General features: G+C 42.7%; 1 protein-coding gene across 5 annotated transcripts in view; it reads left to right on the plus strand.

The window, feature by feature from the left end:
* Window positions 1-315: 315 nt before the first annotated feature.
* DLGAP3 (DLG associated protein 3) overlaps window positions 316-12,835 on the plus strand; it is a 406,147-nt gene continuing 393,627 nt past the window's right edge. For 4 of the 5 annotated variants that reach the window (XM_075195497.1, XM_075195495.1, XM_075195498.1 and 1 more), the window contains exon 1: window positions 316-583. The gene's annotated coding sequence lies outside the window, so the exon portion shown is untranslated. The remainder of the gene's footprint in view (window positions 584-12,835) is intronic. The other variant, XM_075195499.1, reaches the window with a different exon arrangement.

A 12,835-nucleotide genomic window follows, 5' to 3' on the forward strand; every position in this document is an offset into this window, starting at 1 on the left:
ACAATTCCACATTTCATAATAATCCATTCCATTTTTTCATCAATCTGTGTATTGTACAGATATATATCAAACTTTAAAGAAAAGCGACTTGCGACTTCAAAACCAGGCCTGGATTAAATGCCTTGGACAGAAGTGTTTCCCTTCTAAATACAATATTACATTATATTGCTGTAACAGGTGCACGCACATGCAGTGGAAGTTAGCCCGTTGCGCTTCTGACAGATGCTCTCCTTACAGTCCTCCCCTCCTTACAGAAGCCTGATCCACCTTCCTTTGTTTCTCTCTCTCTCCCTACCACTGTCTAATAGACATAGACACTGCTCCTGCCTTGCATGACTACGAGCCCAGCTATCCTGCACTGCAGCACAAACCTAGGTCTCCTCCCTTTTCTACATTCTCCCACCTCTAATACCTTGAAACCCCCTCTACCACCACCCAGGGGAAGAGACGCTCTGCCCAACTTTCTGCCTTTGCCAACCCCGCTGGGTTCTCCCTCTAAGAAAAAAAAAGAAATAAAAATTCAGCTTGTCTGCCACGGAAAAGATGCGGTACATCCTGGATCTGCAGGAGCTGGCGGCGTGAGGTGAGTCTGTGAATGGGAGAGGCAGTTATCCTACATCCTTACAGCGGGGCTACCCCTCGGGTACCCCAACACATTTGGCAGGGCAGAATTGTCAATATCATTCACCTTTATGACCTATTTTTATTATGGGTTTCCACTATAACACCTACGTGTATGCTGAGTGCAGGCTAGTCTTCTCGATTGTAAAGGTTGTAGTAATGTATTCTCAATGTGTTGCTAGCCTGTGTTTCGGCTTAATGGTTAAGTTTATCATGATGCAGACTGGGCAAGGGAAATGAATGATAAAACCTAACGTATGATGTGTAAGAAAAGGGTTTGTATATCACTGTATTCTCTGTTACGTTAGCCAGAGCCATTTAGCGCTGGAATACCCCTATGCCAGAGATGTAATGTTTTGTTCGGACTGTGTAAAAGCAATGTCATGCCCTAATATCATCCTCTGCTCTCCTGCTTACTCAGGGGGTGGAGGCTGGATTTTTAACTATGTTTTTGTTTGTGGTCACATTGCAGGCATAGGCTGGACTGTGTGCTCCATGCCACATGTGACATTACATGGGGACACTTGCTAGATCTTCCAAAGTATCTGTGTTACTCTGCATTTGTGTCTTTAACCCATATAAACTACCATGTCTGCACATGCCTATATGAAGAATCTATCTATCTATCTATCTATCTATCTATCTATCTATCTCATATCTATCTCTCTATCTAGTTACATAATATATAATGTGATTATATATATATATATATATATATATATATATATATATATATATATATATATATATATATATATGTTTACACGGGCACACATAATGTTATGTAATAATGTTACAATATATTATTCAATATATTTACTGTAGTATACGTTATGCACAAGTTCCCGAGTATTTCTGTGTGTGTTTTCTAGTTCTACTCTACAAGGATATTCGGCACATGCACAGCTGCAGGATTATTTTGTCCAGTATCCAAGTGATATTCTGTGGGTTGCATTGCCTGGTGTAGGACACCTGCATTCTGATAGGGTGCAAATATATTGCGGGCAGCTGACTTGTACTGCAGTGTTGACCAAGCTCTCCCATTTCAGAAAGGGTTACCAGCGATTTACATAGATGGCTTTAAACAACTTTTTTATGGTGAGGGCCAAACATAGAACCATTAAGAAAACCAAGTAAAGAACTAGACCTGTCAGTGCAAAATGATTGTATGTAAATGCCAGTCGTGGTGAATTAGATAGCAACAGTCTTGCAGTTTTGTTTAAACCTCACTTATATCTTACTCAATGTCTGTCAGTTCAGCCAGAATGTAGATGGTCCAGCAAATAGTATTGTGTAATCACCACACTGTGCATGCTTTTCCTGTGTCCTTTGGTTTTTGTCCTAATGCCAGATAACTCACCGTAGTGCTGCAGTATTGGCTGTTCTGGTGCTGCATGGGTTACAAATGAGCTGGGATAGAAAGTCATTTGAGGTGACAGCAACTCCATGAAGGCTCAGTGACGTGGGGTGACAAAGTTTCAGTAGCTGATTTCTTTTGTGACAGAGTGTAAGAGATACACTCCACAAGTTCTTTTAGCCTCAAGTCACCTGCATGCCTTAGTGACCTACGGTCCGACCTATGCCATGCTGTGGCGTGGATTGATGCACAAATACTGATTTTACCAGCTATCTGTCAGCTTGTTCTGCTGCATAAAGTGACACTCTGGGTGATCTGTAGGCTGCTTCCCTGATTGTCACTTTGCAGAATCTAGTATGCATGAAACAGTCTCTAGGGTCTGCATGCCACTCTGTCATGCTTAAGTAGAAATGTGAACTTGGTGGGATGAAATGCATTGTAATTCATTTAAATGGCTATAAACACCTACTGTTCGTAGGTCATCTTTCCGTGTTAGGAGTACACTGAAATAGACAGTAGTTTTGTGACATCAAGCAATGCTAATGTAGTGGATGCCGAGTATAGCTACTGTTCCCATTATTATTACGATTGCTATTATATGTGCCATTATTATTTCAATAAACTACATTTTATATTGTTGCTATAAGAATCTGTTAGTCTCCTAGAATCTCACTGACACCTGTACTTAGATTTTGTACATGGAGTAAGGGTGCTTTTAAAGACCTTGCCATTATGGCATTATTGATCGGGGTGTCACCTTTTATTTGATACTAGCAGTGACCAGATTGGGAAGTAGGCAGATGAGGAACTACTTTATGTGAAGTGACAGATGTTTTATTGTTCCAGAAGATCCCCCAGACACAACCCCTCCTGCCACAGCTGTTACAGCAGTTATTGCTTAAATCAGTGAAAGCTATTTGCCCCAATTCTAGCACTTGTGTGGTTAAACATCCCTTCTTTGGCTATGAGCAGAATGACAGGGATATTTCACATTAATTCTACAGAACTAGATCTTTGAGGCTTCCATCATTTTAGGAATTGTGATACATTCTGAAGAGTGAAAATTGAGCCATGAAATGATGACATTTTACAAAATCTCCACTGCTGAAACATTGTTCTTTGCAGCCCTTATTATTCCCAGGTTGGTACATCTTGACTCCTGCATTGACAGACTTAGATTTATCCACCTACTATATTCACTATAGCAAAGCCCCTTTGCATATAGATATTTTTTTATTTATGCAGACATATATATATATATATATATATATATATATATATATATATATATACACATATATGTATATATATATATATATATATATATATATATATATATATATATACATACATACATACTTGGGCACTGAATGTGTAACCCTGTTGTTATGTCATGCACAGATTTAACCAGTAACATAACCAGCTGTATAGTTCTATAGTATAGCTGGTACCATACAACGAGAACAATGAATACCTGTCGCTAAAGCCTGACAAGGCCACATTGAGTACAAGAATGGAGAACACACTGATAAATAAGACTTGATAGTACACAAAATAGCAGACATTGTACAGAAATGTGAACGGAGGCAGAAATCATTGTGGGCATTAATTGGGGAAAGGAAGACATAAATGGCAATAACTACTTCCTGTATTTTTCTGGCGGATGTTTGGAAGTTTCTAGCTGGTGATGAGTGCACTTTCACATCTGCCTATGAAGAGTATCCCTGGCAACCAGCTGATGTTACAGTGGTACTTCATCAATTCTCTGCATATTGAACAGATACAGTATAGATGCAAGTGATTTAACCCAATGCTGGCATAACATTGTTGCTACAAAGAGACATGTTTTTTCGGACCCTCATACATAGGGGCCAACATTTAAACAAGAAATTCTTTTATTACTATTGAGAAATATACTGTGTTCTGTGAAGCACAAATGCACAAAATGCAAACAAACATGAGGCATGCTAGTAACATATTTTCATTGTTAGTTACAAAGCATCTTATGGCACAAGCATTTTAAATACTCAACAAATATTAATTGAGAATACTTTCAGCATATGGAACACTCCAAACTGTACTGTGCAGATGTCTATACATACATAATAAGAGCAGGGGCAAGCTGGGCTGGTCCCATAGTGGGCTACCTTGGGCTGGGTCTCTATGTCACCTGCCCTGCTCTCCCAGGAGGTCTCCCAGAAATGCAGGAGTCTCCCGTACATTCCGGGAAAGTAGGCAACTATGCGTTAAAGAAAAGCAGCTAATGAATCTCTAGAGACTGAAGTGTTTTTTACTTTTCTGTCCCCATTACTGAAGTCATGTTGTCTTACCTGTCAGTCTTTGATTAAATCTTGGTCTCTATGAAAATGGCCGCCTTCATAGTCATCAATACATGAACATAGGACACAATTTCTGAACTGTGTCATCATGCCACATTTGGTGAAGCCAACCACGTCATGTACTGGCTCAGCATCAGGGAGAATGCCAGACTCTTCAGGGAGTGAGGGAGATCACCCCTATTTCAGGGAGTCTCCCTGACATTCAGGGAGAGTTGGCAAGAATGGAATTACTGCAATGAGGATTGTGTACATCTCTATCTTAGAAACACCACTGCTTACCTTGTAGCCACTAGTATGCATTAAATAGTCTGTGTACGTCACTCTGTCATTCCGAAGTAGGAATGTGAACTTGGTGAGATGAATTCCTTGTAATTAAGTTAACTGACAATAAACATCTACTGTTTTCAGGTCAGTTTTCTGTGATTTTTTTCATCTTATAACTATTTCTTCAAATTAAAATATACCCACTATGATTTAGTAAATGGGCCCTTAATAAAACCAATTAATAATTTAACAATTCTAGTTTTATTTCTGCTTTTTGATAATCATCATTGTGTAACTCCCAAAAGTTGTATTTGCCAACTTCAACTTACTTTTACTATTTCCTACCTAAGTTTCAGTTTTATTAGTGATCAGTGGCACTGCGCCCAATGTTAGCATAAATTACCCTACCCCCACCTCAAAAATCCTAAATGAAGCTACTTCCGCCTTGTTATTTTATGTACCCTACTTTTTAGTGGGGTCCAATTGGGTCTCCACACTACCTGGCATTTGGAATGCCCCTTCAGTAATTAGAATGTCCATGACTGTGTTTCTTTTTATTAGGTCAGGACAAAAAGAATAAAATGCACTTATAAAAAAAATGTATTCAAACTTAGCAGAATCCAGTATGGAATTAAACTGTTTAGGAGGGGGTGGGCAGGCTTAGGCATAGTACAGTAAGATGCTGTACTATACCGCTCCTACTATGTTGAGGAGGTAGCAACCAGAGATATGCGTCTAAACATAAATTGCATCCAACTCTTCATAAGACCCACAGTGAATATAGATGTAAATACTAAATGTTTTAATGAGAGTGAGAAATTTGTAAAAGTATTTTATTTGCCATTAATTTCATAGCTCTGTAGTGTAAGCACTCTAAGGGGTAAATTTATCAAGCTGCGGGTTTGAAAAAGTGGAGATGTTGCCTATAAGATTCTAGCTGTTATTTTGTAGAATGTACTAAGTAAATGATAACTAGAATATGATTGGTTGCTATAGGCAACATCTCCACTTTTTTAAACCTGCAGCTTGATAAATTTACCCCTAAGGTTACTGATATATATATTGAAACAAAGATGGACTATTGAACAATGCAATTTGAGAGGGTTAGTTAAAAGCTTGAAAAAATTGTGGAGGTACTGTGCATAATTTTTGTGTTAATGCTCCTGCTTCATATTATATTTTATAATATATTATGTCTTACCTCCATATGGGTATAGTGCAGTGGTTCCCAAACTTTTGCAGTTCACGGCACCCTTAGAGTCTCCAAATTTTTTCAAGGCACCCCTCCAAAATAATTAATGAGCAGTCCTGTTTTAGAAGTAGTTGGGTCAAAAAATTGTAATAAGTATTTAGGTCACGACAAAAATACTTATTTAGTTGTATGCAAAAATGCCCCTCTGCATCCAGAGACACTGCCCCCTCTGCATCCAGGGACACTGCCCCCCTCTGCATCCAGGGACACTGCCCCCTCTGCATCCAGGCACTCTGCCCCCTCTGCATCCAGGCACTATGCCCCCTCTGTCATGCTGTCCCCTCCTCTGCCCTCTGTCACGCTGTCCCCCCTCCTCTGCCCTCTCTCACGCTGCCCCTTCTGCCCTCTGTCACGCTGTCCCCCTCCTCTGCCCTCTGTCACGCTGTCCCCTCCTCTGCCCTCTGTCACGCTGTCCCCCTCCTCTACCCCCAGGCACGCTGCCCCCTCTGCAGCCCTCTGTCACGCTGCCCTCCTCTGCTGCCCGCTGTCCCCCTCCGCTATCACACTGTCCCCCTCCGCTGTCACACTGTCCCCCTCTGCTGCCCACTGTCCCCCTCTGCTGCCACACTGTCCCCCTCCGCTGCCCGCTGTCCCCCTCCGCTGCCACCTGTCCCCCTCTGCTGCCTGCTGTTCCCCCCCGCTGTCACACTGTCACCTCTGCTGCCACCTGTCCCCCTCTGCTGCCACCTGTCCCCCTCCGCTGCCACACTGTCCCCCTCCGCTGCCACCTGTCCCCCTCCGCTGCCACCTGTCCCCCTCCGCTGTCACCCTGTCCCCCTCTGCTGCCACACTGTTCTCTTCCGCTGCCACACTGTCCCCCTCTGCTGCCACCTGTCGCCCTGTCCCCCTCCACTGTCACCCTGTCCCCCTCCGCTGTCCACTGTCCCCCTCCGGTGCCACCATCCTTTTCACTCTGCCCCACGCCAGACATAAATAAAAGAGAAGACAGAAACTTACCAATCAGCGCGACGCCGGGACCCAGCAGCCTCCTCTCTTCCGCAGCTGTCACTGAATATAGACGTCAGTGACAGCTGCTGCGGGAGAGAGGAGGCTGCTGGGTCCCGGCACAGAGCTGATTGGTAAGTTTCTGTCTTCTCTTTTATTTATGTCTGGCTCGCGGCACCCCAGTGACAGCGCCGCGGCACCCCTGGGAGCCGCGGCGCACACTTTGGGAACCGCCGGTATAGTGTATTTAGATGTCTATTTTCTCCACTCACATTTGTAGAAATGTGGTCATTTGTCAAACGTGCAAAATAGTTAAAAATGAAAATATAGGCCAGTGCTTGTCTCTGCCCAAGGTGTTTTGCCCTAGGCACCACCCCCCTCAGTTGCCCTCTTCAGATACTGGCCACCCATTGATTGCCCATACCTCTGGCACATCTCCCTTGGTTTCCCCCCCCAAGGCACTGCCCCGCACTCAGTCATCACTCCCCTTCAGGTGCTGCTCTTGCCCCTCGGTAACCCACCCTCAGGTAGAGCCGTCTTAATGCAGGGCATGCTGGGCAGTTACCCGGGGGGCCCGTGAGCATAGGGGCCCCATAGGCTTGACAACTTTTCAGTATATTATTCTGGGAAATTTATTCAGAACCTTCAAACCCTCTTTATTAAAATGTACACTGTGTTGCCTGCGGCCTATAATGCTGTTAAGGTGGCCCTGCCCTCAGGTGTGGCCTCCCCTTCACCCACCCGCATCTTACCTTGTGTACAGCTAGTGGTGGGGGGCATCTTCTGTCCCTCTGTGTTAAACTGGGAGTGTGGTACTGGGCTGTGACATCACTCCCAGCCCGTCATCAACATGGAGGAGCAGCAGTCAACAGCTTCTCAGGTAGGAAGGTGGTGACTGCTGCCCCTCCACATCAGTAGCTGGTGCTTAGTGTGTGGGTACTGCAGGGAAAATAAAAACACTGAATGAGTGACATTTAGGGGTCTATTATAAACATCTGTTTCCTCATGGTTTAGGTAAAATTAAGTTATTTTGCTATTTAAAATTAGCCCAACATAGGAGATATCAGAGATATGTCCTGCATTAAGCAAGCTATTTGAACACCTGTCTAGGCTAATCAATTTAATAAAATAGACACATTAAATAGTTGGTTATTATTGCAATAAGAAGAAATGATTAATAATGTGTAGAAAACATGAAGGGTAATAAATAGACCCCTGTGTCTTTCATTCAGTGATTTGGACAACCTCTAAACATTGGCATCTGAGTAGACAGACCTATGTCACATATAGGTAGAACCTTCCCTTTCTGTGCCACCTATGAGGATTTTGCAACACAAAATCTCATTTATGCATATGGGTGCAGATTATGGTATGTTCCTGTAGCTAGCTAACATTCAGGAAGATATTTACCAACACTGCCAGCTAATATCATCAGAAGGAGCAACATTTTATTCCTCCAAGTATCTGCCATCTTGAAAGTCATATGCTTACCAGTAAAAACAGCAGTGACCAGGCTCAAAATGCCACAAAGCAGAGGAAGACGCAATTTTTGCTGCATGTCTACATTTTTAAGGTTTGTTTTTTAAGAGTACAATTTATTTAAATGTGTTTGAAGCCCTATAGTATATTTGACATCTGCTCACGTAGGTACCAATTGATTTTTAAGTAGTGGCATAAGTCCATAGTGGCATTGTTGCCTTCCCTAATGGACTACAGCCTTGTCTAATAAACAAAATTTTGCAATGCTTGACCAATGCTCGGAGCCTGTTAGACATTTTACTTTCAAAAATGATCACATGTAACTATATTTTGCTGGTTCTTTAGACTTGAGATCACAACTTTACGGCTCCTTAGAATGACAAGCTGGGTTCTATAAATGTCTTACTGGCTCTTAATTTTCATTGCAATGCAGTTCTGAATCCTTGGCAGTGATTTTACAGTCTTCTTGCTGACTAGTTCAAATAATTAATGTACGTGTTTCCAATAAAACCAAGTACACCATAAGAAAATGCAGTAAAAATAGTCAACAAAAATTATACTGAATGATAAAATAGCAGCTTTTAAAGTATAAAAATAAGCAGGAAAATTAAGCTTCCAATAGTTAATTACCTGATAGTTGCCCCCTTCAGGTGCTGCCCACCCATTGGTTGGCCATACCTCAGGGACATTTCCTTTGGTTGCCCCCCTCTAAGGCTCTGCCCCACACTCAGTCATTCCTCCCCCTCAGGTGTTGCTTTTGCCCTCAGTAACATCTTACCTTGTGTGCAGCTAGTGGTGGGGGGCATCTTCTGTCCCTCTGTGTTAAATTGGGAGTGTGGTGCTGGGCTGTGACATCACTCCCAGGCCATCATCAACATGATGGGGCAGCAGTCGACAGATTCACAGGTAAGAAGCTGTTGACTGCTGCCCCTCAATGTCAGCAGCTGATGCTTAGTGCGTGGGCACTGCAGGAAAAATAAAAAAACACTGAATGAGTGACATTAAGGGGTCTATTTATAAACATCTGATTCCGCATTCTTTAGGTAAAATTAAGTTATTTTGCTATTTAACATTAGCCCAACATAGGAGATATTAGAGATATCTCCTGCATTAAGCAAGCTATCCAAGCCAGTGTCACAGCTAATTAATTTTAATACATAGTTACTATAAATAATTTCTTATTGTGAGGACACCGGGGTTAGAACTGTAGTCCCTTTAGGTTCACAGGTCACACAGGTAAGGAGGCAAGAAAGAGATAATAATTATTTACCAAAGTGTACAAACTAAGTATAAATAAAGCAGTGCTCCCCAAGGTGAAACGTGTTCTCCCACTAAATATGGCAAGTATCAGAAAATCACCAATGCAAGTAAAAACTCCCCAAAGTTCCCAGTAGGTTACTTCCCAGCACAGTGCCTAGCAGGCAAAAAACTCCCAGTAATAAAGTCTACAGATGACAATCCAAGTGGGCCAGGGGTTCTGATCCATAAGGTGGGTCTGTATCTTGCTGATCCCAGCACCTCAGCCAACCCTCCATCAGCTTGGTTGGACCCTGGGTATTAGTCTTCCTACCCATGTAGGCTCACCAGTTCCCAGAATCTGCGAATGTCTCCCATTGAAGTGGTGACAGAATCAGTTTTAGGGGTACACTGCCCGATCTGTCTGTAGAAGTTCCTGCTTCAAGCAATCTTTTCTGGCCCTGATAGAATACATTTACTCTATATCAGTCCAAGTCCCTTCTCTTCCAAGATTCTCCAACAACAACCCCCTCTCCTCTCCCGGGTCTGCAAAATTAACCGATCCTTGCCCCCTCCCTGCGCCATCTCCCTGTATCCTGATCCATTGTCAGTGGTGGTGGATGAAATCTGGGAGGTAACAGGGGTGGAGGTAGAATATGACCTCAGCAGTAACTCACCTGCTGTTTCCCTGCCATCATGTTTGGGCCAGTCTGTGGAAGATACTGGATACTAATTGGCTTTCCCGACCTCCAAATCTAAGATAGAGTCCAGACCCTCTCGTTCTTAACCCCTTCCACTATTTTAGGATGTCACAAAGTCCAAAGCTGTTTCATGCTTCCTGTGGGATGCCTCCCCCTCCCTCTCTGGACACTACAACAATACTGGATCTGGCCACCCAGCGACATTTAATAACTCAGTAGACTGATGTTGTCCAATTGGCTTACTGGCTGACAGACCAGACTGGCCCGATATTCTCACTGTAATGTCCGGTCTTGTCATTGTGAAAAGTTTGGTTGTGTAAGAAAGAGAATTCAACATAGCGAAAAAGGCCTGAAAAAAGTCCTGTTACCGGGAATGGGAGCCTAGCTATAAGTGTGGATGAGAGGTGCAGGTGTTGGGCAGAGTGCGAGTCAAGTTGGGAGGTATTTTGAGACAAGTGAAGAGTTAGTGCAGTTTTGTTAATAGATTGGCATGTTAGTAGAAGTATTTTATATTGAATTCTGTAAAATACACACAACCTATGTAGTACCGACAGTACTGTTGTACTGACAGGACGGAGCAGCAGTACAATAACATTTTTGAAATGTTTCTTAGATGTATGTAACAGGATCTGGATACAGGAAAGTCAAATATGACACTTTGGCAGCAAGCTTGAGGGGTATGGTTTATTTTTGCATTATCAACAGATATAGAGGTATCAGGTAGGTAATAGCTACTGTTGATTGGTGGGAATGTTATTTACTCTAAATGTTATTTAGATTGAGTTTGAAGTGGTGAAAGGACATCCAAGATGAAATAGCAGAAACGCAGTCTTTAACTTACTCTAAGTTTGATCATGTTTATGGGGAACTTTATCTCCTCTGGGGACTAAAGTCCCTGTAGTAGAATATTCAGAGTCACCTACATCTTTGTAGGCTGACATCCGTGATCACAATAGTCCAGCCCAGATGGAGAAGGGGCGCCCATGTTCCATCCTCACCCTCTAAAATAGAGACTGATGGGTCTCTGGTGATATTTTGAAGAATTGTGTGGATTGGATTTGGACCATTTGGCTAGAATTCTGTTATGGAAAGTCTGTGAGTAGAAGCATGTAAACTGCACTGCAAAGGAGAACTTAAACCCAGCTGCGGGACTTAGAGAGATCTCACCAGCTTTTGAATTACAATCGGCTCTCCTCATCTGGTAAAAATATTTTTTGAAGCTTTTTGTGGAAGAGGAGACCCAGAAATGCGCTGGCCCAGGACATATGATAGGTTAATATCCAGCCATGGTGTTCCAGCATCTGGGCTGTTACGTGCAAGTGGATCAGAAGGAGGGACACAGATCTTGCTTTTATCAGGAGGTCATACAAGTAGGGGATCACCATAACCCCATCTCGATTTCAAGAGGGTGGCCATCACCACCATAATTTTTATGAATATATTCGGTTCTGTTGCCAGACCGAAAAGCAGAGCTCTAATTTGAAAATGATGGTTCTCCTAGATCGTAATGTGAAGGTATGCATCCTTTATATCCATGGAAGCCAGAAATTCCTCTTACTCCATGCCATTGATGACTGATCTCAAAGACTCCATCTTGAATATGTTCGCCCAAGAGTGTTTAGAGATGTTCGATTCAAGATCTGTTGAAATGTCATATCTGGTTTTTGTACAAGAATCAGGTTTAAATAAAAACCTAGCCCCAATTTCTCTTTCAGGACTGGGGCAATCACTCCCAAGGATACTAGGGATTCAATGTCCTCCTTTAGAGCCAACCTCTTGGTCTCTTCTCTCAAGAGAGTTTTGGATAAAAAAAACCAACTGGACAAAAGCCCTAAGAGGTCCAATAAGTATCTATTTCCCATAACACCTCTTACCCACATGTCCAAAGTAGATCTAATCCAATACTCCTTTCTTTCTGTTTGTCAAATGGCTTGGGGGCTGGATGCTGCCTAACTAAGCCTGTTTCTTCCTTTGGTGACCTCCACATGGGATGAAGGACTGGCCCTTTGAAGAGGAACCTTTCACCTTCCCTGAAAATGAAATCTCTGGTCCTTGAGTCTGGAAAAATTCAATGAAAAGAAAGAACTCTTTCCACCTGAGTAATGCTTTTGTCCAATTCCAGACCAAAGTAGACATTCCCCTCAAAAGGCAGAGATTCAAGAGTCCTTTTGGACTCAGCAACTGCTTTCCAGGATCTAAGCCAGAGTATTCGCCTGGCGGAAACAATTAAGTCCTATATACTGACCTGGATAAGACTGGCATAAAGGATGGCTTCATCCAAATGCTTGGATGCATCTGTCATGGGATGTACCAAGGGCAACAATTCTGATCTTGGTCTACCAGTTTGTAAGTGCTCACTAATCTGCTCAAACTACTTCTTGGCTGCTTTGTTTACTCACAAGGATGCTAGAATGGGCCTCATTGTTCATGGCTGTAAAAATCAATTTTAGAATTATTTCATGTTTCCTATCCATAAAAGAGGCAGCATTCCACATTAAATTGTGGTAGACTTGGAATGGCAAGCAATAGGTGCATCCACCTTCGGCTAGAATTCACATTTCCCAGAATACTCCTCGGAGAGAGGATAAGTAGCTCTGAACCTGCGCTGTTTATTAGAAGACTTCTCCTCCCCACCTGTCGG

The sequence above is a fragment of the Mixophyes fleayi genome, chromosome 2 (genome assembly GCF_038048845.1).
Source record: "Mixophyes fleayi isolate aMixFle1 chromosome 2, aMixFle1.hap1, whole genome shotgun sequence".
Lineage (NCBI taxonomy): Eukaryota > Metazoa > Chordata > Amphibia > Anura > Limnodynastidae > Mixophyes > Mixophyes fleayi.